Source organism: Suricata suricatta, chromosome 3 (assembly GCF_006229205.1).
Source record: "Suricata suricatta isolate VVHF042 chromosome 3, meerkat_22Aug2017_6uvM2_HiC, whole genome shotgun sequence".
Taxonomy (NCBI): domain Eukaryota; kingdom Metazoa; phylum Chordata; class Mammalia; order Carnivora; family Herpestidae; genus Suricata; species Suricata suricatta.
In genome coordinates this window covers 75,017,758-75,044,937 of record NC_043702.1, presented here as the reverse complement: position 1 = coordinate 75,044,937, position 27,180 = coordinate 75,017,758, and the positions used below count along the sequence as shown (strand labels likewise).

Below are 27,180 nucleotides of genomic sequence, written 5' to 3'. Positions count from 1 at the left end.
AGGGGTAGTCTGTAGGAAAATGAATTGTCAGAAAGAATACACCACCTTGATATGGGCTGTCATTAGGTCCCATAATTGTGGCTTGCCAATGAAACATATCATCCCCAACTGGACCTGCAGAACATTGTGCTGGAGGGTCACGGGCCAAATCACTAAGTTCCTTATTAATCCGTTTCAGCGCCATAGTCTGTGCTTTTCGTCTGGCTCCTCACTCTCTCGGTGTGTGCTCCAAGGTCCGGCCAAAACTCTTGGTTATCCGGGCAGCAGGGAAGGATGGTCTCTTCCTCTCACACCGGCTCTGCCAGACACAGGCGCCTTCTTACTAAACAGATCGGAGATTGGACCCAGAAGCAAATTTTGAAAACCACCCATCAGTTGAATAAATGGGACCAAAGTCTTCTTAATTCTCCTTTGCAACATCATTCATTCATTCATATGTTTATTTAATTTATACAAGAAATGTTTTTTGCAAATATACATGTGCTGAATACTAACTTAGACTGTGAAGACAAGCCTGTATCCTCTAGAGTATCAGTAGCTAGTTGGTCTGGACCAATCATTTATAATTATTCATTATTTCTAGTGAGAGAAAATAAAAGGACAATTTGCAAGGATTCCATCATGTGATCTTATTCCAGTTTACACAGTTTCCTTTTCTCTTGTCTTCAAGATAACCAAATATGTGAGAATAATAAAGTTTTAACAAGTTTGCATCATATTAAAATGCAATATATGGTTAATATTTAGAATATGGTTAAGAGGGCTGCCTGGGTGACTCAGTCAGTTAAGCATCAGACTTTTGATTTCAGCTCAGGTCATGATCTCATGGTTCATGAGATCAACCCCTGCATCGGGCTCTGTGCTGACAGCATGGAGCCTGCTTGTGATTCTCTCTCTCTGTCTCTCTTTCTGTGTGTCTCTCTCTCTTTGCCTCTCCCCTACTCCTGCTCTCTTTCTGTCTCTCTCAAAATAAAGAAATAAGCATTAAAAAAAAATTTGGTTGAGAGACCAGAAAATGTTACTCTGTGAAATTGAAATTGATTTCTAACTCTGTCTGACCAAATTCCCCTGAGCCTAACAGCTACTGGAGCGACACACATGGGGCTTCAGAATGTGCCACCTAGAAATTGTTACAGGGCTTTCTCCCCGCAGAGTCAGATGAGAGCTCTAATACTAACAAGGCACACTCCATGCTGAGATCGTGCAGAGCTGCCTGAGGACCCCTGACCTTCAGGGGAGAAGGGGAGAGTCAACTGGTCATGGTCCAGGAAACAGGAGGAACTGAATGGTGGCCTGATTCTTTTCCACCTCGAGCTGGAAGAGTGGAGAACAGAGCAGAGGAATTGTATCCTGATGCTTTGAAGGAAGAATGATGACCTTCCTGTGGCTACATTGCCAGCTTCACTTAAGGTATCAGCCACACCAAAGTCCTAATGAGCAAATAAAGAAAATTACAGTGAAGGAGGCCTAGAAGTAGAGAGAGATAAATGAATTGAACAATCAGGCCTGTAATGACACAGAGATGCTAGAAGATCTAGAGAACAGCTTGAACAAAACAGTAATTATAACCCTTTAGGTTTCAAGTAAAACACAAATTAGACTTCCTAGAAATAGGAAAAACAATTTTGAAATTAAAATTCAACATGTGATTTAGAGATGGCTATTAGTATAATCAGGAAAGAGAAATACATCTATATTTTCATGTGAAAAAATACATTGAACATCTATTATGCGCTTGACATTATGCCAACTCCTGGAGATAAGGGGCAATAAGAAAAGTATGGCTTTCCTTTCCTGGAGCCAAAAGAATTGAGAATAACAGAGAAGGGGATGAGGGAAGATCATTCTGAAAAAGTGACATGGTAACACGCATGATTAAAATTTCAAAGAGAATGATGATCATAATTAAAAAAAAGTAACATGGACAAGATCATTCATTGCTTTGAAATTACCTGACTGATATGAACTTTAAATATTCCACTTAGTGCTGTCCACTGCTTACCAAGGAACTAGGGAGTCTTCAAAATTCTACCAAGAAGAGTAAAGAATAAATAATATTATAAAGGCCATGAAACAATTGATTTTATTATGACAAAGGATATGTCATAATGCAAATGCAGTAAGTTGATGGCAACTGATAGATGTATCTTGTACTTGCTAAGCACTACATTTATTGTCTTATTCAGCGCCTGTAAAGTGGCCTCCGTACCTTCCCAATCTGATGCATAAAAGCAGAGCGACAGAGTGGCTATTTGTCCACAAAGCTAAGTAGCCAAGTCAGGATTCAAACAGCACTTTTACTGACCACAGTGAATTCGTTTCCACTACCCTGTGCTCTGACCTGGAGTCTTGAGAGTCAAGTTCCCATGTTTCTGCTACAGTTCTGGGAGAAGAGAGGTCTCCTGATGAGGAGCCCTATTTCTGGAACAGAAATATTCCATGCGCCTACAAAGCAGCTCATTAAGCAGATTGCCGTACGTTGCTTAAACGCCCCTTTTCGTCATTCAGTTCTCTTGTCTTTAATTCTGGACTCTCAATCAATAAATTGGTTTCTGATCTATAATGTGCTTTGCTGAGTGAATTTGAGTCCTGTGAGTGTGATTGCTGGCTCTTCTGACAGACTCCCCTGTATGATCTCTTCTGGCTTCTTAGGAATTTGGTTAGCATGCATCATCAGCTCAGACCCAATGATGGCTTTTAAAATGCAATTTCTTTTCCTTTTTTACTTTTAAAAGCAAATGACATATGCCCTATGTAACTCATTTCCAGTAGTCAGCTCTTGGACTTTTGTTATATATTTATCTGCAATAAAGAAATTAACTTCCAGGAATGGGTATCTTCAGATGAAATCATTAGGGCCTATACATTCAGAACTGATCTATGAATTTTTTTTTAAATAAACATAGTAAAATAAGCATGCACCAAACATCAGTTCATTATGTGAATTCTACTGGAAATTGCACAAGAGAAGCAACTCAGGTTTAATTTGTGTTAGACACATGATGAAGGAAGACAGTTTAGGTGATACAAAGAAACTTATTTAACACTTCATGAAGTGGACAGTCTCCTTTCAGAAACTGCAAAATTGGGTGGAAAGCAGACAACTTTTATCAGATAAAAAATAAAGAACAAGGAAGAGCAAATAGAAAATATCTGATTAGTTGGAGCCTGGTAGTCAACCTTGTTTGGGATAAGAAGGCGCATAGTTGTCTTGGCATTTGGGGATTTGGCTGACTGAATATACTGTCTCTGATCAAGAGGAGCATTTACAGGGACACAAAAGTTTCCTAAGTTTTGGTTTGGGGACCTGGCACCTTGGTCAGGACGCTCTCCATTTTAGGCCTACAGTTATTTCAACAGGAGTAACTTCTTTCTCCCTGGGTGTCTCCTGTGTAAAAATCAGTATACATGTTAATAAACTTGTTTTTCTCTTGTTAATCTGTCTTTTTAAAGAATGTTTTATTTATTTTTAAGAGGGGGAGGGAGGGACGGAGAGAGAGGGACAGAGGATCTGATTCGCAGGCTATGTACTGACAGCAGAGAGCCTGATGTGGGGCTCGAACTCACGAACTGTGAGATCATCACCTGAGCTGAAAACGGACACTTAACCGAGTCACCCAGGACCCTAATCTGTCTTTTTTTTTAAAAGGGGGTCTTGGTAAGACCTCAGAAAGGTAGAGGGGAAATTATTTTTCCTCTCTTACATCATCAAGCTCTTCAGAAAATGTCCAATCAATTTCCTGATATGATAATTAATGAGGAGGAGCTGTCTTTTTGCTTTCATTTAAAAAGTGGTATTTATGAACTTAACAATAAATTATATATTTTTTTAAAGTGGAATTTATGGGAATGATATGAGGATTAATATTTATCAAGTACTTTTTGAGAGGAAGAAGCACTGTGATTGTTCAACAGAGTATAGAGTTATTGGATAGTAAGATTAATCAATCTCTTGTAAATCTCCTGAAGTAGGTAAAATGGTTATGACAAAGGACTTAATCAGAAACCCCGAAAAGGCTCATGTGCTCATCAGTGCACTGTCAGGCTTGGCAGTGTTTCAGAGGAGTTTGCAGAGCGGCTCTCCTCCTGCGTGCTCCCTGCCAGCGTAGCTTATCTCTGGCATAAAACCTTGGTAAGACTCATGGGCAGCTAGTGCCCATGCCAATCTAATTGTTCTTTTTAGCAAGATGTTACATTGCTAACAAGAGGCCTGCTTTACAGAGCAATGTCAGTTTTTACCGAAGATTTAATAGTGTTCAAGAGAGTTTAGGTTACATATATACCGCAGGGATATTTAGTAAAATCTGTATATTACATGTCTGATCTATTCCGATAGGTTCTTTCTGGCTGACAGTATCTTCAAGTCCATGCCATAATCTCTCCATGGCCCCCCAAAACTGTTTTCTGGAGTCCTTCAGCTCTGTCTACACCTCACTTTGCAAAACAAAATGTGTTGGCCAGCCAGGCTTTTGCCCCTAAGAAATCAATTCCGATTAGGGACTACCTGTAGTTACTCAAGTTTGTCCTAGAAGTTTTAGTCAGTACTCCAGGAAGCAAAGTATTTATACTCAAAAAGCCAGGGGGTGGGGGGAGGGAAAGAGAAGCAATTCTGCTGTTAAGAAAGATTTTCCTCTTTTTCTCCAAGTGCTAATTTCTCTATCTTTAAACCTAGTTGGGTGGCTCAGTTGGTTGAGTGGCCAACTTTGGCTCAGGTCTTGATCTCACGGATCATAGGTTGGGGCCCTACGTCAGGCTCTGTGATGACAGTTTGCTCAGAACCTGGAGCCTGCTTCGGATTCTGTGTCTTCTTCTCTCTGCCCTTATCCCATTCGTGCTCTGTCTCTCAATAATAAATAAATGTAAAAACAACCAAACAAACTTAGCTGGTCCCCAGAAGATCTTATTGGAGATAGACGATATCATAAGGAAGAATAAAATCACAGTGCCTTAATTTTATCACCATTTAGTGTGTCCCAATGGAGATTTTTAATCGAAAATAATTGTGAACAGAATTAAAATTCAAGAAATTGCAATTGAGCAATAGTTGCTTTCTAAAATGATAACAAATAGACACCTCTGTGGGTCATAAAATAAATATATTCAAAAAATATAGTTACACACTAACAAAACGGAGTATTAACCCTGGTCTAAGAACAAAGAGAATAAGTAAAAAATGACATGGGGAAGTTCTTTAAAATAAGCAAGCAGATATATTTACCTTTGGGAGAATTTCCCTTTAAATTCAAAATACTTAGGTAACAAAGCAAAGAATATAAACTTTATAATTTAGATACTTAATGTTTTGCGTGAACTTGGTTTGAAATCAATGTAAGTAAAATATTAAATGCAGAAAAAGTATAATGTGTGTTAAAAGATAAACTGAAGCATATAAAAAGTATTAACAAATTTATCTGGGCACCAAATTTATTTAAATTGGGCAGTGCCAAAAAGGAAATGGTTAGAGCTCCCCCCTGACAGTAGCCGGAGAAAGACCTAGATAGAAAAGGTGCAGAAGCAAAGAAAGGAAATGATTTGATCGGCTATAGCTCAAAGCCTGGTTGGCTATTTGTGATTGGTTCTCCTTAGGTTTGGACTTTTGTAACCTTGAGGCATTTGCAAGCTTATGTTTTGGTTTGCTTACATAGGCCACCAGAACATTCGAGCCACTTCAGCCTAGTAGCATCCTTGTTTGATTAATATACTGAACACTACAAAACAGATCATAAAATTAAATTGAGAAAATATTTATAAAGATAACTCATCAAGTGATATAATTTTTAAGATTTAAGATGGGCACAATAAAATACTTTAAAATAAGTATTCAAGAGTTATTACCCAGAGATAATTGGGAAAGGGGAGAGATCACCGGGCTATTACCTCTATGTGGCTCTCTGATGTGAAGGTCACATGACTGCCATCAATGATACAGGTTACTACTGCCTTAGATTGGATGATTCTCCTAATTGTTGAGAATTTTAATGTTGGCAATTCTGTTGTTCAGACAGTGCTGAAGCATTTTAAATGTAATGGATCAACATGCTTTGTGTATATTTTCTAAATCTTTAAGCAGGTCTTCAAATATTGAAATAGTAGGTGGAAATTGTGCTTCTTTACTATACTATATGCTATAAGCTCTACAGGGAACAATATAGTTCCCTAGTTGCCCACTATACATTGTCTGGAGCACATCCTTCCAGGTTATCTGCTATGGATTCAACGGGAGCTATTTTACAGCTCTGAAACTTGGAGATAACTAATAGCAATGTGAAATAATTTTTGTCTATAGATATACACCCTCTCTCCTATGGAGGTTCCATTAACTTTCCTCCCCTCTCTGAGAAATTAAACTAGGTTTGCATCTGTCTGCACATTTCAAAGAATTCAAAGAACAGACACATTTCAACATTCTTTTTTTAGAAATGTGCCTGTTCTTTGAATTCTCCTTTGAACTGATTATAATATCTTAACCCATTCCTCCATTCATGAGTTAAAGAAAAGCTTTAATACGTGTTTATTTTTATATCTGTATGGAAACTACAGTTTTACTTATAAAAAAACCCCTATAACAACCACAAAAGAAAACCCCAAGCTTGTCCTTTAACATTACGTGGGAAACAAGCATCTTTCTACCTCCAATTAGTTGAAATGAGTGACCAGAACATCGATCTCGGTGGTGTGCTGTATCTTCCCACACTAATTAAACATATTCTCCGCTTAGTGAATATGTTAAGGAAATTTCTGCTTTAATTAGTTTCTCACTAATCAATCATTTTCAGTCTGATGATCTTCTCTGTGGAGGATGCAGAGAAGTGGGGTTTATCCAAGTGTAATCTCTGTCACTGCATCCTAAAGATTCTGCATTGTGACTGTTTTTTCTTTTTTATTGGGCTGATGCTATTCAGTGAAATATGTAACCCAGCGTCCTGGTAATCTCATAGCTGCCAACTGTGAGACTACAAACATCCTTTGTTTTATCTACTCTCATATTTCTGACACCAAATATGTAGGGGTTTTACCCACACCAACCAATTTTCCTCGGTTCTCTGTGGACATCATCTGGGTATTCCTCTCTTTAACTCAGTTCTGACACGAACTGCCTGGAGGTAATGCAGACCCCACAGGTGAAGTACTCGCTTCCATGAAACTGGTTCCTCCTACGTCAGACACCAATCACAAGTCCAGGTTGTCACCTGTGGTCCCGATGACTTGCTATAAATTGAAGGCTCCCACAGCTCCTTCCTCAGATTTGATAATTTGCTAGAGTGGCTCACAGAACTCAGAAAAGCAGTTTACTTACCGCTTAGAAAAGATACAACTTGGGAACAATCAAGTACAAGAGATGAAGAGGGGGGAGGGGTGTGAAGCCTCCCTGCTCTCTCTGAGCTCACAGCCCTCCCAGCATCTTGATGTATTCAACAACGTGGAAGCTCTCTGAATCCCCTTGCTTAGGGTTTCTATGGAGGTTCTATCACATAGGCATGGTTGATTCAGTCCCTGGCCCTCTCCCCTCCCCAAAGATCAGGAGACAGGCCTGAAAGTTCCAATCCTTGAACTCCTGGTTGGTTCCCCAGGCAACCAACCCCCTCCCCATTCTTAGGGGCTTTCCAAAGGCACTTCATTAAACATAAACTCAGGGGGCTTGTTATGAATAACAAAAGACCCTCCTTTCACCTTTGTCATCCCGGAGCTATTTCAAGAATGGGACAAAGACCTAGTATTGTAACAAAAGATGCCTCTTTAGCTCATCACTTAGGAAATGACAAGGATTTTGTGAGCTCTGACCTGAGGTAGAAGAGCAAATATGTATTTCTTATGATACCACAATATTGCTGTTTTCTTTCCTGAATGATGGGAAGAATTGTGGTGTGCATTAGTCAACCAAGTCATCATTCAGGATGCACTTGTTAAGCACCTAGTTTATGCTGAGGTCTCTGCAAAATGCTATAACACATAAATGAGACACTTTCTCCAACTTTTCCATCGAATTGGCAAGAGGAAATTAAAGAGCAAGAAAATAGAAATCAATAAAAGACTGAATTTGTGAATATTAGCAAGGAAGTACAAGTTCAGAGAAATAAGTAATCAGCATGCGCTGGAGTAGTAAGGGAAGGCTTCCTGAAACAGGTGATATGCTGGTATTGAAGGATGATCTGAAATTAGAAATCTGTGTCAGGGGTGGGGGGTTAACATTTTAAACAAGAGTTTTTAGACTGAGATCCATGCTTGAGCTTAAGGAAATCCCTGAATTTGTTTCCCAAATTTGGACATATTTGTGCTTGTGTAATTTTTCTCATGAGTTGAGTCCATAATTTTTATCAGTTTCTCAAAGGATCTGTGATCACTCCAAAGTAAAAAACCATGACTTAAAACTATACTTAAGAATCAGGGACCTTCAATCTTGGTTTTGTCCTGCAAAGTGGCAAAACATTACATTAAATATAATTTCAACACTTACAGTAATGAAATACCAGAAAGCAGTCTCTAACATGCAGTGTGGTAAAGCATTGATAGAATAAAGGACCAGACACATTCCTGCCCACAGCAGCCGAACAGAAGCCACTCTCCTCCATCTTTCTGTATTATCATCTGTCTTCTAGACACATGTAAGGGTCTTTCACTGGGTTTTCTAACTTAAACTGGACACTGTGTTTGTGTGTGTGTGTGTGTGTGTGTGTGTGTGTGTGTGTGTGTGTGTGTGTAGTTTTCACTCTTACACTGAAAAAGGGTAAGTTTCTAGGAAAACAGATAAATCTGATGAAATATGTTAGATTTTTGTTTCTTCTCAAACTTGAGCATGCTTATACTTTACTCCTATGCATTCTCCATCCCCCCCCCATTGAACACAAAAGGAAATAAAAGTAAATAATTCTAGGCAATCTGTACACAAAGTATTTCTCTTTATTTCCCACATCTCCTGTCTTGAAGGTAGAAATAACACCTCTCCTTTTCCTTTTTCCTTTAGAATTTTGTGTCTGATTTAAAGATGTCCTCAGTTAAGTATAGAATTCTTAACTAAGATGCAATTTCTATTTTAAAAAGAGTGTGAAAAAATAGAATCCATTACTTAGAACTCTTTACCCAATTACTTTTACTCTATCACAGTTTCTAAGGGTGCCAGCTGTGTTTTCCTTGTGGTAAAGGCAGGCAATTTGAGTAAATTAAAGAATGTTTGCAATTGATGTGTACAGAGTTGTCCTTGAAGTGTACATGGTATTTTCAAGATGATAGACTCTAATAAACGTTTTATCTTTTCTATGTTAGGACTATAAAATTATGTCCCCTATCTTTCTCAGTTATGACAAGAAACTAACAATGATACAAAATTTTATAACTGTGTTACTTTCCTGTAATGCAGGATGCCATTACAAAGTACCACAATCTGGTGATTTAAAATAGCAAAAATGTATTACATCACAGTTTTGGAGGTTGAAGTACGAAATAAGATATTGGTGGGTTTGGTTTTTCCTGATGGTTATGAAGGAGAATCTGATCCATGCCTCTCGGCTTCTGCTGGTTTGCTCGTATTAAAAGATAACCCAAGGGGCGCCTGAGTGGCTCAGTTGGTTCAGCACCTGGCTTTTGGTTTCTGCTCAGGTCATGATCTCGTGGTTTGTAAGATTGAGCTCTGAATAGGCTGACACCATGGAGCCTGCATGGGATTCTCTCTCTTCCTTTTGGTCCCTCCCCCACTCCTGGCCCAGTGAAGAGCAGTGGATAGCCCCACAGCTAGGCACTTACTGTGCTATATACAGTAGGCCCATGAGAAGAATTGTGTCGTTATTATCAGAACAGTCCTGACTGCTGCATATTAAAGTCAAGGCCTGCTCTGGGTATACTTGGGTGAGGTTAGAAGGCAAGATGTTGGTACAGCTTTTCTATTTTCTTCTTTTCTTCTTTCAACTCCTTCCTTCCCTAGGTTAATGGGATAGGGAAGGGATAATCTTCATTCTTGGTAATAGCTGTGCTTAGAATCAGTCCTACATTGGCACCTGGGTGGCTCAGTTGGTTAAGCTTCTGATTCTTGAATTAGGCCCTGGTCATAATCTCATTGTTTGTGGGATTGAGCCCCATGTGATGCTCCGTGCTGACAGCGTGAATCCTGCCTGGGATTCTCTCCCTCTCTCTTTGCCCCTTCCCTGCTCGTTCGCGTGCTCTCTCTCTCTCAGAGAATAAATAAATAAACATGAAGAAGAAGAAGAAGAAGAAGAAGAAGAAGAAGAAGAAGAGGAAGAGGAAGAGGAAGAGGAAGAGGAAGAAGAAGAAGAAGAAGAAGAAGAAGAAGAAAGAAGAAGAAGAAGAAGAAGAAGAAGAAGAAGAAGAAGAAGAAGAAGAAGAAGAAGAAGAAGGAGAAGAGTCAGCCCTAGGTAGAGAGGGCACTTTGCCTATGACATCAATAGTCCATCTGACTTTTCCATGTTGGAATCAGACATACAAAAGTATATTCAGAATATAACACTAAAATACCAAAATAATATGTATAGCCAAGTTTATGAAATCAGTTTCACTGTTATTCATTTATTCATTCATATATTCATTCAACAGTCATTGACAACCTGTATAAAGTAAGGGTTGAGGCCAAGGGCCTGGGAATCAGAAATATATATATGAGTTCCAATTAGGATTCTATTATTAACTAATTATGTGACCTGGAAAAACTTCTTATATATTTTTGTTTGATATCTTTGAGCCTCAGTTCCCTCATCTGTGTATATTTGGAATAATAACACTGTCAGTATATATTACATTATATTAAGATAAAACCCCCCAAATCTCAGTAGCCTGAAAGAACAAGTTTGGTTTTTGTTCATGTCCATCCTCACTGATTGGATTCTCTACACCATATCAGTTGTCCTCCAAATGACAGAAGAGCCAATATCAGGAACATTTTCTATCACTCTGGGAGAGGGGAAAAGAGCTCTGGGGGGTTGTAGATGGCAGCAGTGCTCTGGGTTGGAAACAGTTCTGCTCATAACTCATTGGCCAGAGCCAGTCACTGCCATCCAACCACAAGGGGGTCAGGAACGGAGATCTTACCTTGGAGAGCTATAAGCTCTAGTGAACAATATAAGGGCTATCACTAATACCCTTCTATAGGGTAACAAGAAGGATTTCATGTGTGTGTGTGTGTGAGAGAGAAAGAGTTTGTAAGTATATAGTGCCTATTACAATGGCAGGTACATGGAAGACAATAATACAGCTATTATTATTCTAGTACATTATGACTATAAGGCACCTACTACATGCCAGGCACTGAACTGGGTATTGGGAAGTCACAGACTGTCAGTTAAACTCTAACCCAGGACAAGGAGTGAGAAATTTGCTACTGAAGAGAATGATTGCTGGTTATCTTGAATGAACAAATTAATAAATTCATTTTACGAATTGGATCCAAGGCAAATGGGCTAGAGAAGTGTCCAAATATGTCTCATTTAGCCCTCAAACCAACCTATCAGGATTATTTATTCCTGTTCACCAAGAGGGAATGGAAGCCTAGAAGGATTGTGTGACCTGCTCAAAACCATACTGCCAGCAAAGGTCAAACCTGTGCTCTGAGGATAATACTGGAAAATGCCCTGAGGACTAGTGTGCTGCTATCTACTTACTGGGTGATATTTGGGAGCCTTGGGTTGGGGTGGAATTAGTAGGTTTGATAGATATAAATACATGGTTTTAAGTGTGGATTTAAGTTGGTACTGGTATAAATATTTTGGTATTCAATTTTCCAGTATAAAAGTAGGATAATGATAATATAACCATTTCATAGGATCTTTTTGGGAAGTAATGTGATTATATTTCTAAGCCTTTAAAATAATACTGTCTGTACAGTAAACTCTCCAAGATGTTGACTATCATTAGTTTTCCTTCAAGTGCAATTAATGTAGTTGGTTAAGGTAGTGCATTTGAAGTAGGTATAAATAACTGGTTTTGTCTGTCACCTCTGGGCCTGGGCGCTGCTCCATCCCAAAGGGAAGTGAAGGCTTTTCCATAAACCTAAAAGGATGATTGTGGAAGTGCACCCAGCATGTAGAACTCTCCCCTGCTTAAAGTCCTAAGCCAACTGAAGCCATTTGCTCCTATCCACTGAGCTTAGCCTTGATCTCTTTCAGGGTGCAGCAGCAGAAACACATCACTTCTCAGAAGGAGCAGGTTAACCAAGAAAGTTGCCTGTCCTGTGACTCCTGTTCAGTGTAAAGTTAGGATGAAATCTAAGCATGATAGCAATAAAGCATGTGTGAGTGTAATCTCCTCAGGAGGCAGGAGACCTGCCTAGTTGGCTCTTTGCTACTTCCATTTGTTGACACCACTTTTGGGCATTGGTTTCTTCAGTGGTGGCATGGACATGACACTGAGTTGGGTAAAGCACTTAGAATAGTGTCTGGCATATAATGAGCACTTGAAATCTGTGGCTCCCGTGATGCAGATGGAATCCTAACCCAGGTATTTAAAAAAAAAACATTTATTTTGGGAGAGAGAAGGAGGTGGGGAGGGGCAGCGAGAGAGGCAGACAGAGCATCCCAAGCAGGCTCTGCGCTGTCAGTTGAGTCTAATGTGGGGCTCGAGAGTCACCCAGGCACCTTCCAATTCCAGTTATTGATTTGCAAATTCTACACACACACACACACACACACACACACACATGATGTTCTAGAGTTTTGGGGGGGTTTTGGTGATTGTTTTATTCAATTGGCATTGCTACACTGCTTTAAAAACCATAGATAGCTTCATTGTATGCCTTTATAGCTGGACAAATCCCCCTTTTATTCTTCTGTTTCAAAATCTTTTGGAATTTGATTTTGAAGTCCTACAAACTATTCTATTAGGATTGCCCTATTTATATTGATTAATTGGAGAAGAATTCACTTCTTTATACTGTTGAAATTTTCACATTCAGGAACATGATAAGTCTTTTATTTATTTAGGTTTACTTTTCTGTCCTTCAGTAAAGTTTTATAGTTTGCTTTATGGAGCTCTTACATATTTCATTTTTAGAAATAATTCAGCTTTATTTTTTTAATTTTTAATTTTTTTTGTTTTTAAAAGAAGTTTTTAAATGTTTATTTATTTTTGAGAGAGAGAGACAGAGCATGAGCTGGGGAGGGACAGACAGAGAGGGAGACAGAATCTGAAGCAGGCACTAGGCTCAGAGTTATCAGCACAGAGCCAGACGCCAGGCTCGAACTTACGAACCATGAGATCATGACCTGAGCCAAAGTTGGTGTGTAACAGACTGAGCCACCCAGGCACCCCTCAGCTTTACTGAGGTATAACCATCAAATGTAATTGTAAGATATTTAAAATGTGCACACTGATAATTTGATATATGTATACATTGTGAAAACATTTTCCTGATCTAGTTTATTTACATATCCATCACCTCACATATTTGTTGATTTATTCTTTTTGGTGGAAACATTTAAGTTCTAGTGTCTTAGCAAATTTTAATTATACAAAACAGTGTCACAACTATAGTCACCATGTCTTAACATTAGATCCTCAGAGCTTATTCATCTTATAGCTGAGAGTTTGTATCCTTTTACCAAACTCTTACTATTTTCCCATCCCCCAAATCCTCAGCAATCATTTATCTACTCTGTTCCTATGAGTTTGGCTTTTTTTTTTTTTAAAGATGCCACATATAAGCGATACTGTGCAGTATTTGTCTTATTTTACTTAGCATAGGGTTCATCCATGTTGTCACAAACAGTGGGATTTCCTTCTTTCTCATGGCGGAATACTATTCCATTGTATATGTTTACCACATTTTCTGTATTCATTCATCAGTTGATAGACAGTTGTTTCCATATCTTGGCTATTGTAAATACTACTGCAATGAACATAGGGATGCAGATATCCTTTCAATATCCTGTTTTCCTTCCCTTTGGATATTTACCTAGAGGTGGAATTGTTGGATCTTGTGGTAGTTCTATTTCTAATTATTTAAAGAACCCGCATACTGTTTTCCATATGGACTGCACCAATTTACATTCCCATTAACAGTGGACGATGGTTTTCTTTCCATGTCTTTCCTAGTGCTTGTTATCTCTTTTCTTTTGTTGATGGCCATTCTAAAAGGAGTGATGTGATACCTCTTTGTGGTTTAATTTGCATTTTCCCAGTAATTAGTGACTTTAAGTACATTTTCATGTACTTCTTGGCCATCTGCATGTTTTCTTTGGAAAAATTTCTATTCCGTTCCTCTGCCCATTTTTTAATCAGATTTTTTTCTTTGCTATTGAGTTGTGTGAGTTCTTTATATATTTTAGATATTAATCTCTTATCAGATATATGATTTGTAAATGTTCTTCCTTACATATTTCTTTTTAGTATTATCCTCAGGTATTTATGAATTAGTTGCTATTGGAATGAACATTTCAATTACATTTTCTGATATAATATTTCTGATATATAAACTTTATTTTTGTTGTTGAGTTTGTATTGCTTGGCTTATATTGGTTTTAATAATTTTTCATCAATTCATTTGGATGTCCTAAGAAAAAAATTGTAGAATTTATAAAAACCAATAGTTTTTTGTATAGTCAGTGTTACTGGGGGAATAGGAATATTTACTACAAATGGATTTTAAAACAGAAAAGTGGCTACAGAGGTGAAGGGGCCCATGAAACACCACCTCAGTAACACAGAGATAACCCAGGGGTCAGTAACAGCAGGAAGCCACAACCACTAGACTACAGAGATAAAAGGAAGAGGCAGTGTTAGTAGACTTTGGGGACCAAGGTAACCCAAAGACACTGGGCGCATGGTGCACCCATCTGCTGGAAGCAGAAGTCATGCAGGAGACATAGCTGCTGCCAGAGAAGCTGTAGGAGGCCAAGAGGAAGTACCCTGTCTTCTCTTCCCTCCCGCCCCCACCCCACCCTGGTCCAGTCTCCTCCAGTAGTCTCTCACCTGTTGGGTTTAGCTAGACACCAGTTGAAAAGAAAGTTTGGAAAACAGCCTGCAGGAATGGCCCACTTACGATTTAGAGCAAAGCATGAGGCACTTCAGGAGTAGGTTTGAGCACAGGCAGACATAGAATTGGCTCACTTCCTTATGTTTATGCCTCTTGATTCTTTTTCTCATTTTGCTGTATTTGTGAGGATCTGAAACGTAATATTGAGGAGTGCTGGTGATGTCGGGTTTCCATGCTTATTCTTGATTTTAGTTGGATTATTTCTAATGTTTCAATCTTAAATAGGATGCTTATAATTGCTTATAATTTCTCTATTAACTTTTCATTTTTATTTATTATTAATATTTTAAAATATTTATTTTGAAAGAAAGACAAGGCACAAGTCAGGGAAGGGCAGAGGGAGAAAATCCCAAGCAGGGTCTACACTATCATGCAGGGCCTAACATGGGGCTCGATCTCATGAACTGTGAGATCATGACCTGAACTGATATCGAGTTAGACACTTAACTGACTGAGCCACCCAGGTGACCCTTTATTAAATTAAAAAAAAAATCTTTTTTAGCATATACTGATATGTGTATATTAATTTACTCTGTTCCTGTAGAGACTTTAGTGTAGTGAAATCTTACAGTAACAGATTTGATATTGGTGAATCAGCCTTCTATTGTTTGGAAAAACTTTACTTCATCAGAGTGTATCATTCTTTTTAATAAAATACCATGTCAGATTTGTTAACATCTTATTTTGGTCTTTTGTACATATGTTAATAGCTGTTATGAACCTAGAGGATGATACTAACCTTGGGAAGGGGTTAAGACTGTTTCCATCTTTTCTATGCCCTGTATATATGATATAAAGTTTTTATGATCTTTGAGTGTTTGGAAGAACTCCCACTTAAAATCTGATGTCTGATGACCTTTTAAGGGAATAGAGTATTCATAACCCTCTCAAGTTCTTCTACTATCATCCTTTCTTTCCTTCTTGAGTCAACTGCTGAGTCACTTTAACAATACTTTATCTAGGTAGTAAGAAGGCTGGGGAATCCACAGGCATGTTGGTCTCTGACAGCTGGCTAGGTGCCTCGAAGACACACAGTCCCTTGTGCATTTGAGGAGGGTTGCATAACCAGGATGCTTTTTCTGAGATTGATGATTTACTTGCATAAGAGAAATATGTACCTCATTAAGTGTCAATTTGGAGAACAGTATAAAGAAAGATTTTCAATCATTAAGCCATTTATTCCATTATTTCAGAAGTGCGTGTGCCTAAGTGAAGCTCACAAGGAAGAAAACAGTGGTACCAGCTTAGACAAAGAAGTGTTTGGGGATAATATCCCAGCAGTCTTAACATGATATGAGTTGGAATGGAAAATGAGTATTGGATTAGAAAATGAGCCATTTCCAGGGTAAGCTATTTCAGCTCATTTAATCCATTTTAAGACCAGAGGTCCTTTTACTCCATTCTTCACCAGTATTGGAAAAAGGATTTATTCCTTTTCTCACACTCCTTACTGTGGAGCAAGAAACCCAGAAATGTTTTTAATTTAAAGTTGACTGTATATAAATTATGAAATTATGAAAGGCCAGCATGGGATTTTATGAGATAAGTATGAAAAGTGATAGTTTTCTTGAAACCCCTGACTCTGTTGCCACAAAACAAATTAGGTTAAAATTAACATCTAGGGCAGCCTTAAGAGAAAAAAGTAGTGCATTTCTGGACCGCTCTGGGATATTATATTTATGCAAGCATGACCGTTGGGAAGGTTAGTTTTGTTCTGATGGAGTTTTGGGTTGCTTGTCTATGTGTGAACTACCCACCCCCTCTGTAAGGTAAGCCCCTGCCCTCTCTGTGTTCCTAGCACTCTTACTTCATTGCGTAGTCACCATCTGCCTCATCCCCACCTGTAGTCCTGCTCATTCTTCCTCTCGCCCCAGATGCTGCAGGTGCTGGGGCAGCAGAGCAGTTCTCCTGGTAAGCCACACTAACAGGAAAGAAGTAAGGGAGAGCACTTTTGTTCTGGGCACCGTGCCAGGTGTTTTCACATATTAACTGAGGCTGATTACCCCTAACAATGGTTTCTCCAACTTTAAAAATGAATTTTGTAACTTAGTATTTTTAATTTGATTCCTGATATGTAAATTTAAGATCTGCTACCTTGGCTATAAGAGCTCAGCTTCTCAAGTTACTCAAACTTTGATTTGACTATGTCTTTGCGGCTTACTATATATGTGGCCTCAACAAGTGTATCAACCATTTTAAATTAGTATCTTATATATCAATAGCAATATTAAGAATGAATGAGATTAGAGGCACCTGGGTGGCTCAGTCGGTTGAGCATCAGACTTCGACTCAGGTCATGATCTCACACTTGATGGGTTCGAGCCCTGATTCGGGCTCTCTGCTGGTGGCTCAGAGCCTGGAGCCTACTTCCGATTCTGTGTGTCCTTCTCTCTCTCTGCCTTTCCCTTGCTCATGCTCTGTCTCTCAAAAATAAATAAATGTTAAAAAAAAATGAATGATATTAAATATGCATATCAAGGGCTTACTACAATGCCTAAAGCAATCAGTAATCAAATAATGTTCATTATTATTCTGAGTTAAAAGACTTGGATTTTCATCCTATGTAGTGTGTTACTGTGGGCAACTTACATACAGGTCTTCCTCAACTTATTATGGGATTATGTCCCAATAAACCCATCATAAGTTGAAAATATCATAAGTTATCATAAGTATCATAAGAAAATTCATCTAGTACACTTAACAAACTGAATCATAGCTTAGCCTGAATTACCTTAAATGTGCTCAGAATCTTTATATTAGCCTACAGTTGGGCAAAATCATCTAACGCAAAGCCTATTTTGTAATTAAGTATTGAGTATCTCATGTAAGTTATTAAAAACTGTGCTGGAAGTGAAAAGCTGAATGGCTAACTGGATGTAGAATGGTTGTAAGTGTATTAATTGTTCACCTTCATGACCACATGGCTGACTGGGAACTGTGGCTCACTCTGCTGCCCAGCACCAGGAGGGAGTACTATACTACACATTAGTGCTGGTTGGGAAGAGATCAAAATTTATTTATTTATTTTTTATTTTTACTTAATTTATTAAATGTTTATTTATTTTTGAGAGGGACAGAGTGCGAGTGGGGGAGGGGCAGAGAGAGAGGGAATCACAGAATCCAAAGCAGGCTTTAGGCTCTGAGCAATCAACACAGAGCCCAATGTGGGGCTAGAACCCATCAACCATGAGATCATGACCTGAGCTGAAGTCAGGTGCTTAACTGACCGAGCCACCCAGGGGCCCCAAAGAGATCAAAATTTAAAGTACAGTTTCTATCAGAGACATGTCATTTTTATACCATGGTAAAGTTGAAAAATCAGTAACATAATCATCATAAATTGAAGACCAACTGTAATTCTTTGTGCCAATATTTAAATATTCCCCCAAATACATTTATGTTTTATTTGTTTTTATAATGTTGTGATGTGTTTTTATCTCTTAAAATTCTTTAAACAATTTTGTACAGTAAGTTGTCAAAAAGAGAAACTAAGACAGATTGATATTTTGTCAATGATCACAGAGTTAATCAATAGATTTGAACACAAGTTCTCTAATGTTAATTCCTGATTCTTTTGTCTTTCTATCATAGTGGTTCTCAAATGAAGGGGTTGAACGTATAATGGTCCCTTTTGTCACTAAAATAATGGCATCAAGTGTTTCATTCTTAGGGCAGCTCTAAAGGAATTGGGTGCCCAGGGTGAAAGTCTGGTCTGAAGTGGTCAAAACAACAAAACAAATGAAGACGTACAATAGTGAAGATGGCTAACTACAAAAAATGCAGGCTGTGTGAGGAAAATTGTTGGGTCAATGCATCCCTTTGTGAGGTGTTCAGTTACCTTCAACTATAGGATTAAAGCCCAAACTGCAGCTACCTATGTGAATCTGTCCCCCTTGCCCTCCTGCCACCACTCTTTCATGGAAAAGATATTCAAAAGGAGAAAGCTGGGCAGGGGCAGAGGGTAGGGAGGGGGACTCAATCAACTGATGAGACCAAGAATGGATTCAAATCCACTTTCTGAACAGTGGTTTTGAGAGACATGACATCTCACTTGTCCCAGGGTGCTTCCCTCTGTGTGCACAGCCATCAGAAACCTGGGAATGGAATGAACATGAATCTACCAAGTAGGAATGTCTTCACTTGAATTTTGGGCCATGGGTCTATGCAAGTGTAACAAGATGTTGAGTGCTGTTTTTCTCACTTTCTTAGATCCTTCTGCATCCAAGTTTTGTTTTCCAGCATTTTTGGAGGTATCAAAAAGGTGTGACAATCCAGAATTTAGAGAAAGAGCAGGAGTTGTGGAGCTGCTGGCTATCAACTGGGATGTCTAGGGTTGATGACCAACGATGTAGATACAGCATGTTCTACAAAGAATTGCCAGCAGTTAGGGCCAGTCTTCTGCCTGCCAGGCTTGCAACTAGGGGATGGTGTAGATTCAACAGCATCACTAGCCATCTACCTTCCCCAAACTCCCAACTCAAAAAAGAGGTGAAAAAGAGGATGGGAGAGATGAGGGGGGCATGCCCTTTGAGGACATTCAACAAGAATGGCTTATTTTCTCTCTTCTTTCCTCCTCCTATTCTCCTTCTCCTTCTCCTTTTCCTTCTCCTTCTCTTTCTTCTTCTTCTTGTTCATTCATTTTGAGAGAGAATGGGGGAAGGGGCAGAGAGAGAGGGAGAGAGAGAAGGAGAGAGAGCAGACTCCACACTGTCAATGCAGAGCCCGATGTAGGGCTCAATCTCACAACTATGAGATCATGACCTGAACCAAAATCAAGGGTCAGATGCTTAAATGACTGAGCCACTCAAGCGCCCCTATTTTCCCTTCCTTCTTGTGAAGGTAATGATCTCTCCTCTCCAAAGCCAAGGGATGCAATCTTCTCAAGAGTCACTCATGTTTGCTGAAGGTATCTTCCAAGCATAGAGTCTGGCATTATGTTATCCACAGAATGCTTAGTAACTATAGACCCTGCAAGCATAACTTGAATGTTTTCAGAGTTGTATGGAGAGAAAGTTCTTGAAAAATGTACTGTGAAACTAGGAATTCCCTTATATGGTGATTATGAAACTTCTGCCCAAACTGAGACACTTTTGAAAATGAAGGGGACATTATTTATAATCTCTGGACAACAGGTGTAAAATAGGACTCTCCTAGGTCCACCAGGATGTCTGCCTATTGTATTATCACAGAGAGTATGATATATGAATATTAATTAGTTTTAATCTACTTATCCTATGGGTGGTTAGTTAATATTTGAAGTTCTCCTATTTGGACATGCACACTTTGAAAGTAGTTAGTATTTGAATGACTGATGAATCAGAGACCCATTCTCTTAAGGCACACTCAGTAATCTTTGTTAATTAGCAAATGAATATTAGAACTTTTTCATTAGTGAAATCAGTGATGCTCACGATGTGTGAAAAGACCAGTAATATTGTACAGCTACTTCCCCCTTGTATGAAGAGAATGTAAGTGCTTAGGGAATTCAAGAACTTACACTATTTGGAACAACACCCTTGATGTAGGATTCCAAAGCAATCAGGAGACTGTTTTCAGTTTCCTAATGGAAGATTTTGTTACCTGACTGTGACCAGAAGGCTATCTGAATACCATTGTATCAGCTTCAAGAGAAGCTTGCATGCTTTCATGCATGGTTTGACAGAAAGTGAGGATTTTATTAAACCTCCAGTACATATTGTAAGGCAATTTTGCTGCCCTTTACATACTTGCCAGTAGGAGTAGCAAATTTATCGTAGCATACCATGTGGTAACAAGGTTGAGGGGAAGGACCTACACAGTCCTTACCTATCTCTAACTGCAGGAACTATAGATATTTTCCAAGAGGATACAAGTTGGCTTAGACCAGTTCAAAAAACTTGCCATTTTCAGCCTTTTCCTCACTGTGGGAAAGTGGAAATTCTTGACATTAGTCCTCAGAGATTTGAGATATGTAAGAACCTAGAAACTGAGGCCTGGAGATTTCTGATGAAGGGAAGCCAATGGAGTAAGAAATGGTTCCAGAAGTAATTGTGCTATAGTGTGTCTAAGAAGGGGAGGGGAGGCAGTAACCCAGACATCTAGTCCTTGGTCCTGGGAAGGTGTGGAAGAAGACTTCAATGAAGGACCCAGAGATTACAGCAGGGGCAGGAGCTCTGAGTGGGTAAAGAAGGGATATACCCATTATAGAGGGGGCAAGAATAGAGTTTTACACTATTTCAAGAAAAAACCACATGCAGTCTTTATGCAGCACCTACCACATAAGCTAAGATCTTCAGCACCACCCAGCAGAACAAGAGCAAGGTGGGAAACCCTTCCTAACACTGATAAGTAGTCCCCATGACCTCTGCCTCCTCAATCTTGCTCCCTCACCATGGGTTATGGGTCCAGAAGAGGAAGAGGGAATATATGTTCAGAGCCTATTTTTCTCCTTCCCACTCCAAGCTCTCAGAAACGGAGAAATGGGTATTTTACCAAAAAGCTTTGTAGGCCAACCAGTAGTTTTATGACATATCAAGAGAAGAAAGTTGATGAAACTTAAATTATTCATTTATGTTCTTTCCTCAAATTCTTCCCTCATTTGTAGTAGAAAAAGTCTCCCTTCACTCTCCCTTTATGTATGCTTTTAATTAGTAGTTTCCTTTTTTTAAACTTTTGTGATGTCTTTATTTTATTTTGAGAGAGAAACAGAGTGAGCAGGGGAGGGGCAGAGAGAGAGGGGACACAGAATGTGAAGCAGGCACCAAGCTCTGGGCTGTCAGCACAGAGCCCAATGCAGAGCTTGAACCCACAAACTGTGAGATCATGACCTGAGCCAAAGTCAGACGCTTAACCGACTGAGCCACCCAGGCACCCCTTAATTAGTAGTTTCAATGAGACTGCTGCTATCTTTTAGGGGAAATCTATGGGATTGTTACTATGGAGGGAGGAAACTACCTACTTTGATGAGTGGGAGCCAAAGAAGCTAAATGTCCTACAATGTGTAGCAAAGTCCAACACAACAAAGAATAGTGCCATGTCTTCCATGACTCTTGAATGTCCTGCTGGATAGTCACATAAGTGAGAAATCCTGTTTGTCGTGATCTGAACCTAGAGCTTGCCCACTGCGTGTGTGCATGTGTGTCTGGCATGGTTTTATTATACACTGGATTTTTCAGGAATGGAACTACTGTGCAAAGCAAATGAATTTGGTGGCTTGTTTTGTCTTAAAATTTCTAGCAGAGTGTTGTCATTTTAGAAAATCACATCATTAACGACTCTAACACTTATAGTTATTTGAATGACCTACCAATATCAGTGCATTTGTAGCTATTCCAATCACAGTAATTCCATCGTGAGTGCAAACAACCGACCACTTTATTATGTGTCCTGGTGTAGTCTAGACTGAGCAGTTATATATTCAAATAACTATTATGTTATTGTTCCTTCTATAATTATACTTGTCAGATTTAACAAATAAAAATATGGGAAGACCAGTTAAATTTATATTTCGGATAAACAATGAAAAAGTTTTTTAGTATGTGTGTCCTAAGTATTGTCTCTCTAACTGTCAACCCTATTTATAGTACTTTTAGGACATTTAATAAAATTGCAAATGTTTATAGATAGGAAATACCCAATAATTTCATTTCTGGAGATTTTATCCTATATTTATCATAAGCAGGGGCCAGTGGAGCCTGATAGAATTTAAAACCACTGGTTTCTTGCAAAACAGATGTAGCAAGGGAGAAATTACCTATTGTCCACAAGCACACCCCTTGGGCAGAGGGTCTCATATTTACCATCCCCATCCCTAGGCATTCAAATCATTAAATGAATATTATCTCAATCTAAAAAAATTATCTTTGGAAAAAATTGTGCTGCTAAGAAACAGACGTTCTTCATTTTGTTACATATAAATCTAGATTAAATCAAAGTACACAAGTGTGTTCTAAGTATTATTCCTCTATCTCTACCTCTCCATAAACAGAGGGTGTGTACAGCACTGATCACCTAAAACACTACAGATACTATAAAATTTCTAGTGTCAATATTAGTAAGTAAATTTTCTCTCCTCAAACTTAATAGTCATTTGTATTGCTTCCTAGACACTGATACCTTTTTTATATCTTTTAAGATAGAAGTATATTTATATGTATAGTTTTAATTTCTGCAGCTTTAATATTTGATTAACATATTGCTATCAAAATGGGTAAAATAATATTTTAAGGTAGTATGCCCTAATGAGAACAATCAAGGATTGAATTATGGCTTTTTGATTAGATTCTGGGAAAATATGAAGACTATCAGCATCAGAATGCCTCCAGCTAAGCTTTATAAGGCTCAGAATGAATCACCAAGTAATTTACAAAGGACAGAGATATTTTATGGTTCAGAAAACTGCAGAAGAATAAATAAGAATGAAATAATAATCATTAGAAGGAAAGGCTTATCTGGTTTATTCTGATGTATTTGGAGTTGCTGGAGCCAGGAACATCTTCCAGTGCTGCCATCAAAACACATTATTTTCCTGCTTAAAGCTCCTTGGGGACTTAGCATTGAACTCAGAATAAAGTTGAAAATTTTCTACGAGTTTCTGCATAAGTGTTTACTGCTTCTTTCTCCAGCCTCATCTCACACATCTGCTCCAGCCCCGTAGGACTCTGTTCGCTCAGGTCTTTTTCTTTAGGATCCTACCATTTGAACACTGTTCCTTCTTTTGGAAATCTCCATATGTCTCACCCTTTGCCTGTCTAAACTATTGTTTAGGTCTCAAACTAAATGCATTTCCCCAGGGAAGCCTCCCACTTTCCCAGGACTAGCTTTAGGGCCCTCATTATATGCTTCATAATGTAAGGATGCAGGTCCGATCCGGCCCTCACCACCGGCTGTCCCAGCCTTCCCGGAGCCGGTCATGGCGCACCTCCGCTGTGGAGATGCGCGGGGGTGTGGGGGGGGGGCTGGGGGGGGTCTCCCCTGCCGGCTGCAGGTCTGATCCAGCCTTCCCCTGTACTTAAAGGGGAAGGCACCGGCTTCTCCTGAAAGGGCGCGCATTAAGGAGGGACAACTCCTGTGTTGCCCAATCGGGGGAGGCTGACCGATACCTTTGACCTTTCTAGTCACACCCCACGTGGGGCATCCTGGGCCCACTCTGATTGGTCAGTGCTCCTGATGGTGTGATTGGCTCCCACAACTGCCAGTATTGATGGGGGGGCAGGGATTGGATCACTGTACACCTGTCATCATATCCTGTAACTCCCCCTCCCAAAGGTATAAAAGGCCCTGCCCTGCGTTTATTCCGGGCTCTCTCCACGTGGCCAGTGGGTAAGCTGGAGACTGTGGGCCTGAGCTTAAGCTTGTAATAAAGGCCCTTTGCTTTTGCAGGCATGACTGGGTCTCCCTAGCAGTCTCTGGTGTTTGTTTTGGGGTGATTTGGGGCGATTTTACAAACTTGGGCACAACAATAACACCTCATTTAATCCACTTGAAATTAATTAATGCATATAATTATGTATACAAATTGGCTTAAGTAGGTGTTCAGCACCTGTCATTTTCAGCCTCATCCCCACTATGGAGAAAGAAAGATGCTTGACGTTAGTCTCTTCAGATTTGTTGGAACCCCAAACCCTTGAATATATTTGTGTACCCACCTAGACTACCAGCTTTGTTAGGTCTGGAGTTTTATCTGTCTGCTTTACCATTATCTTTTTTTTAAGATTTTATTTTTAAGCAATCTCTACACCCAACATGGGGCTTGAACTTACAACCCTGAGATCAACAGTTTCATGCTCTACTCACTGAGCCAGCTAGGTGCCCCCCTTATCTATCGACTGACAAAATAAGTGCTTAATATATGAGTTCTAAGTAGTGGTTTTGTTAATAGTGTCATTTTTTGAGATTAAATAATAAGAATATTTTTTTCATATAGTTTAGAAGTGTAGGATTTTCTTTAGTTTGCTTGGCATTACCCGAAGATATGTATTTTAAAAGATTGATTCATTCACTTAATAAATATTAAGTCAGTTCTTACCATGTGTGGGGCACAATACTAGGCGCTCGTGATATAATAATGAACGAAGCAGGCAGGCATGATCCCTGCTTACAGGAATTTTGACAGAAAGTAAACAGATATATGCATTTCATTATTTAGTTGTAATGCTGATGAGCATTATGAGGTAAAGATTAACGTGATAAAAGAGACTATGACAGGTGGCTGCTATAGACCAAATTTGTCCCCCCACATTTATATGTTGAAAGTTAATGATGCCCAATGTGATGGTATTTGGAGGTGGGGCCTTTGGGCTTGACCTTGAATGCCTTGCTTGAATGGCATTAGTGGTCTATGAAAGAGACCCCAGAGAGCTCCCTTGCCCCTTCCACCATGTGAAGTTATAGTGAAGTGAGCTCTTACTAGATACCAAATTTGCTGGCACCTGAATCTTAGACTTTCTAGCATTTAGAACTATGAGAAATAAATTTCTGCTGTTTTTAAGTCACTGGTATTTTTGTTAAAGCAGCCCAAACAGCTTAAGACAGGGGTCTTATCCAAGCTGAGAGCTCAGGAAAGGCTACTCGGAGAAAGTGACATTTCAAATGTGATTTGAAGCAGTTGGGTGGGAGTTGTGTGAAGTTACTTAGAGAAGAAGGAAAGGTATATGAGGAAGTTTTCAGAGGAGAAATAGGATGGCCGTGCTGTAGGTGGAACCCAGGTGTAGCTGGTTCACAAGCTCCCCAGGTGATTCTGATGTGGACCCAGAAATATGAACCACAGGGCTGGAGACTTTCTGCTCAAAATGAGGTCTTTGTCCTGTGGTATCAGCACTAGCAGGAACTTGTTGGTTCTTCCCTCAGACTCCATCAGAATTTGCAAAACAGAATCCCCAGGTGATTCATAATTATGTTACAGTTTGAAAAGCGCTGGCTAGAAGAACTAAAAGAGTGTATTGAATACAGTGCATAGAGAATAAGGGCAAATATGACTGGAGGCCGGTGGAGTAAGTAGAGCTCAGATGATGTAGAGCCAGAACCAGTGTCTCCCAAGAGGAGAGATGCTCCTCAATGAGTGTGAAGCGGCAGCTCACTGGAGTTCAGGAAAAAACATTAGTATTTCTATATATGTATGTGTGTTTGTATGTGTGTATGTATCATCATCATCTATCCAGCTATCATCTATTTTTTAAAATCCAAAATGATAAGAGAATTTATTCACCATTTTTTTATTGTTCCATAGCGGGAGAATGCTACTGGTTTTGGTGAGCTAGAGCCAAAGAAGCTTAATGTCCTAAAATGGGTGTCAAAGCCTCCCACAACAAAGAATTGTATGTGTTTCTGTGGCCCTTATTTTTTTTTATTATAATGGTGGATACATGTCATTATGCATTTGTCCAAACTGATAGCATTTACAATACCAAGAGTGAATACTAACGTAAACTATGAACTTTGGGCGATTTTGATGTGTCAGTGTCAGTCCGTCAGCTATGACAAGCGTGCCACTGTGGTGAGGGATGTTGATAAGAAGGAGGCTGCACATATATGGGGCAGAGAGTATGTGGGAAATCTCTCTAGCTTCCTCCCAAAGTGTGGACCTAACACTTCTCTAAAAAATCTATTAGAAAATAAGAAAATATGATAATGTGATAGCACTTCTTCCTCAGTCCTGCCCATGCATCAAATATTTCCTGGTTGTGTATAAGTACATGAGATATTTGGATATAAGCTTCCCAAGGCAGAAGTAACAGAGCACCCTCACATGTTTGTTGGCTTTTAGAAAAATGTGGTTTGGTGTGTGCTCAGTTAAGTGCACGTGAAAATTATAGCCTCAGTTTTTACTTAACTACCACAAAATTGGATATCCACAATGGTGCGAATACAGGGTTAGCAAACCCTTTCTCCTTCTGAAAAAGAACTTGCCCTTTTGTTAACTTTATGATACTTCCCTTAGGGCTTTTATAAAGATGTATGTCATGCAGATTGCTAGGCAACACTGTTTATTGGCAAAAACGACTGAGTGAAAGGCTGCAACCAAACGGGGGGCGGGGGGGGGAATATATGTTCCTAATAGAGACACACAGCCTCTGGCTAAGTGGTGATCTTGGAGCTGAGTATGTCCCTGTCGCAACCCCAGATCTATGGTTAGAGAGTTGCTGCAAGAGACACTGACTACCAGGACAGATTCTGAAAGAAGCCAGTGTGGAGGATCTCTGATTCCTGAATCTGAGCCGTCACATAAGGAG

At 39.3% G+C, this 27,180-nt stretch overlaps 1 protein-coding gene and 1 long non-coding RNA gene across 9 annotated transcripts in view; one reads left to right on the top strand and one right to left on the bottom strand.

Moving 5' to 3' along the window:
• LOC115287813 overlaps positions 1-25,057 on the bottom strand; it is a 49,266-nt gene extending 24,209 nt beyond the window's left edge. The window contains exons 1-3 of one of the 4 annotated variants that reach the window (XR_003906667.1): positions 24,978-25,040; positions 16,779-16,892; positions 14,978-15,101 (exon numbers count right to left, since the gene is read on the bottom strand). This is a non-coding gene — a long non-coding RNA (uncharacterized LOC115287813). Of the gene's footprint in view, positions 1-14,977; positions 15,102-16,778; positions 16,893-17,224; positions 17,248-24,977 lie in introns of those variants that run through there. The other 3 variants (XR_003906668.1, XR_003906670.1, XR_003906669.1) reach the window with 3 other exon arrangements.
• The window catches only part of ARL6IP6 (ADP ribosylation factor like GTPase 6 interacting protein 6), a 270,193-nt gene that overhangs the window by 59,988 nt on the left and 183,025 nt on the right, over positions 1-27,180 (top strand). The window contains exon 5 of one of the 5 annotated variants that reach the window (XM_029934576.1): positions 12,108-12,149. The exons of 3 other annotated variants lie outside the window; for them this stretch is intronic. The gene's annotated coding sequence lies outside the window, so the exon portion shown is untranslated. Of the gene's footprint in view, positions 1-2,186; positions 2,581-12,107; positions 12,150-27,180 lie in introns of those variants that run through there. One more of the 5 variants, XM_029934578.1, reaches the window with a different exon arrangement.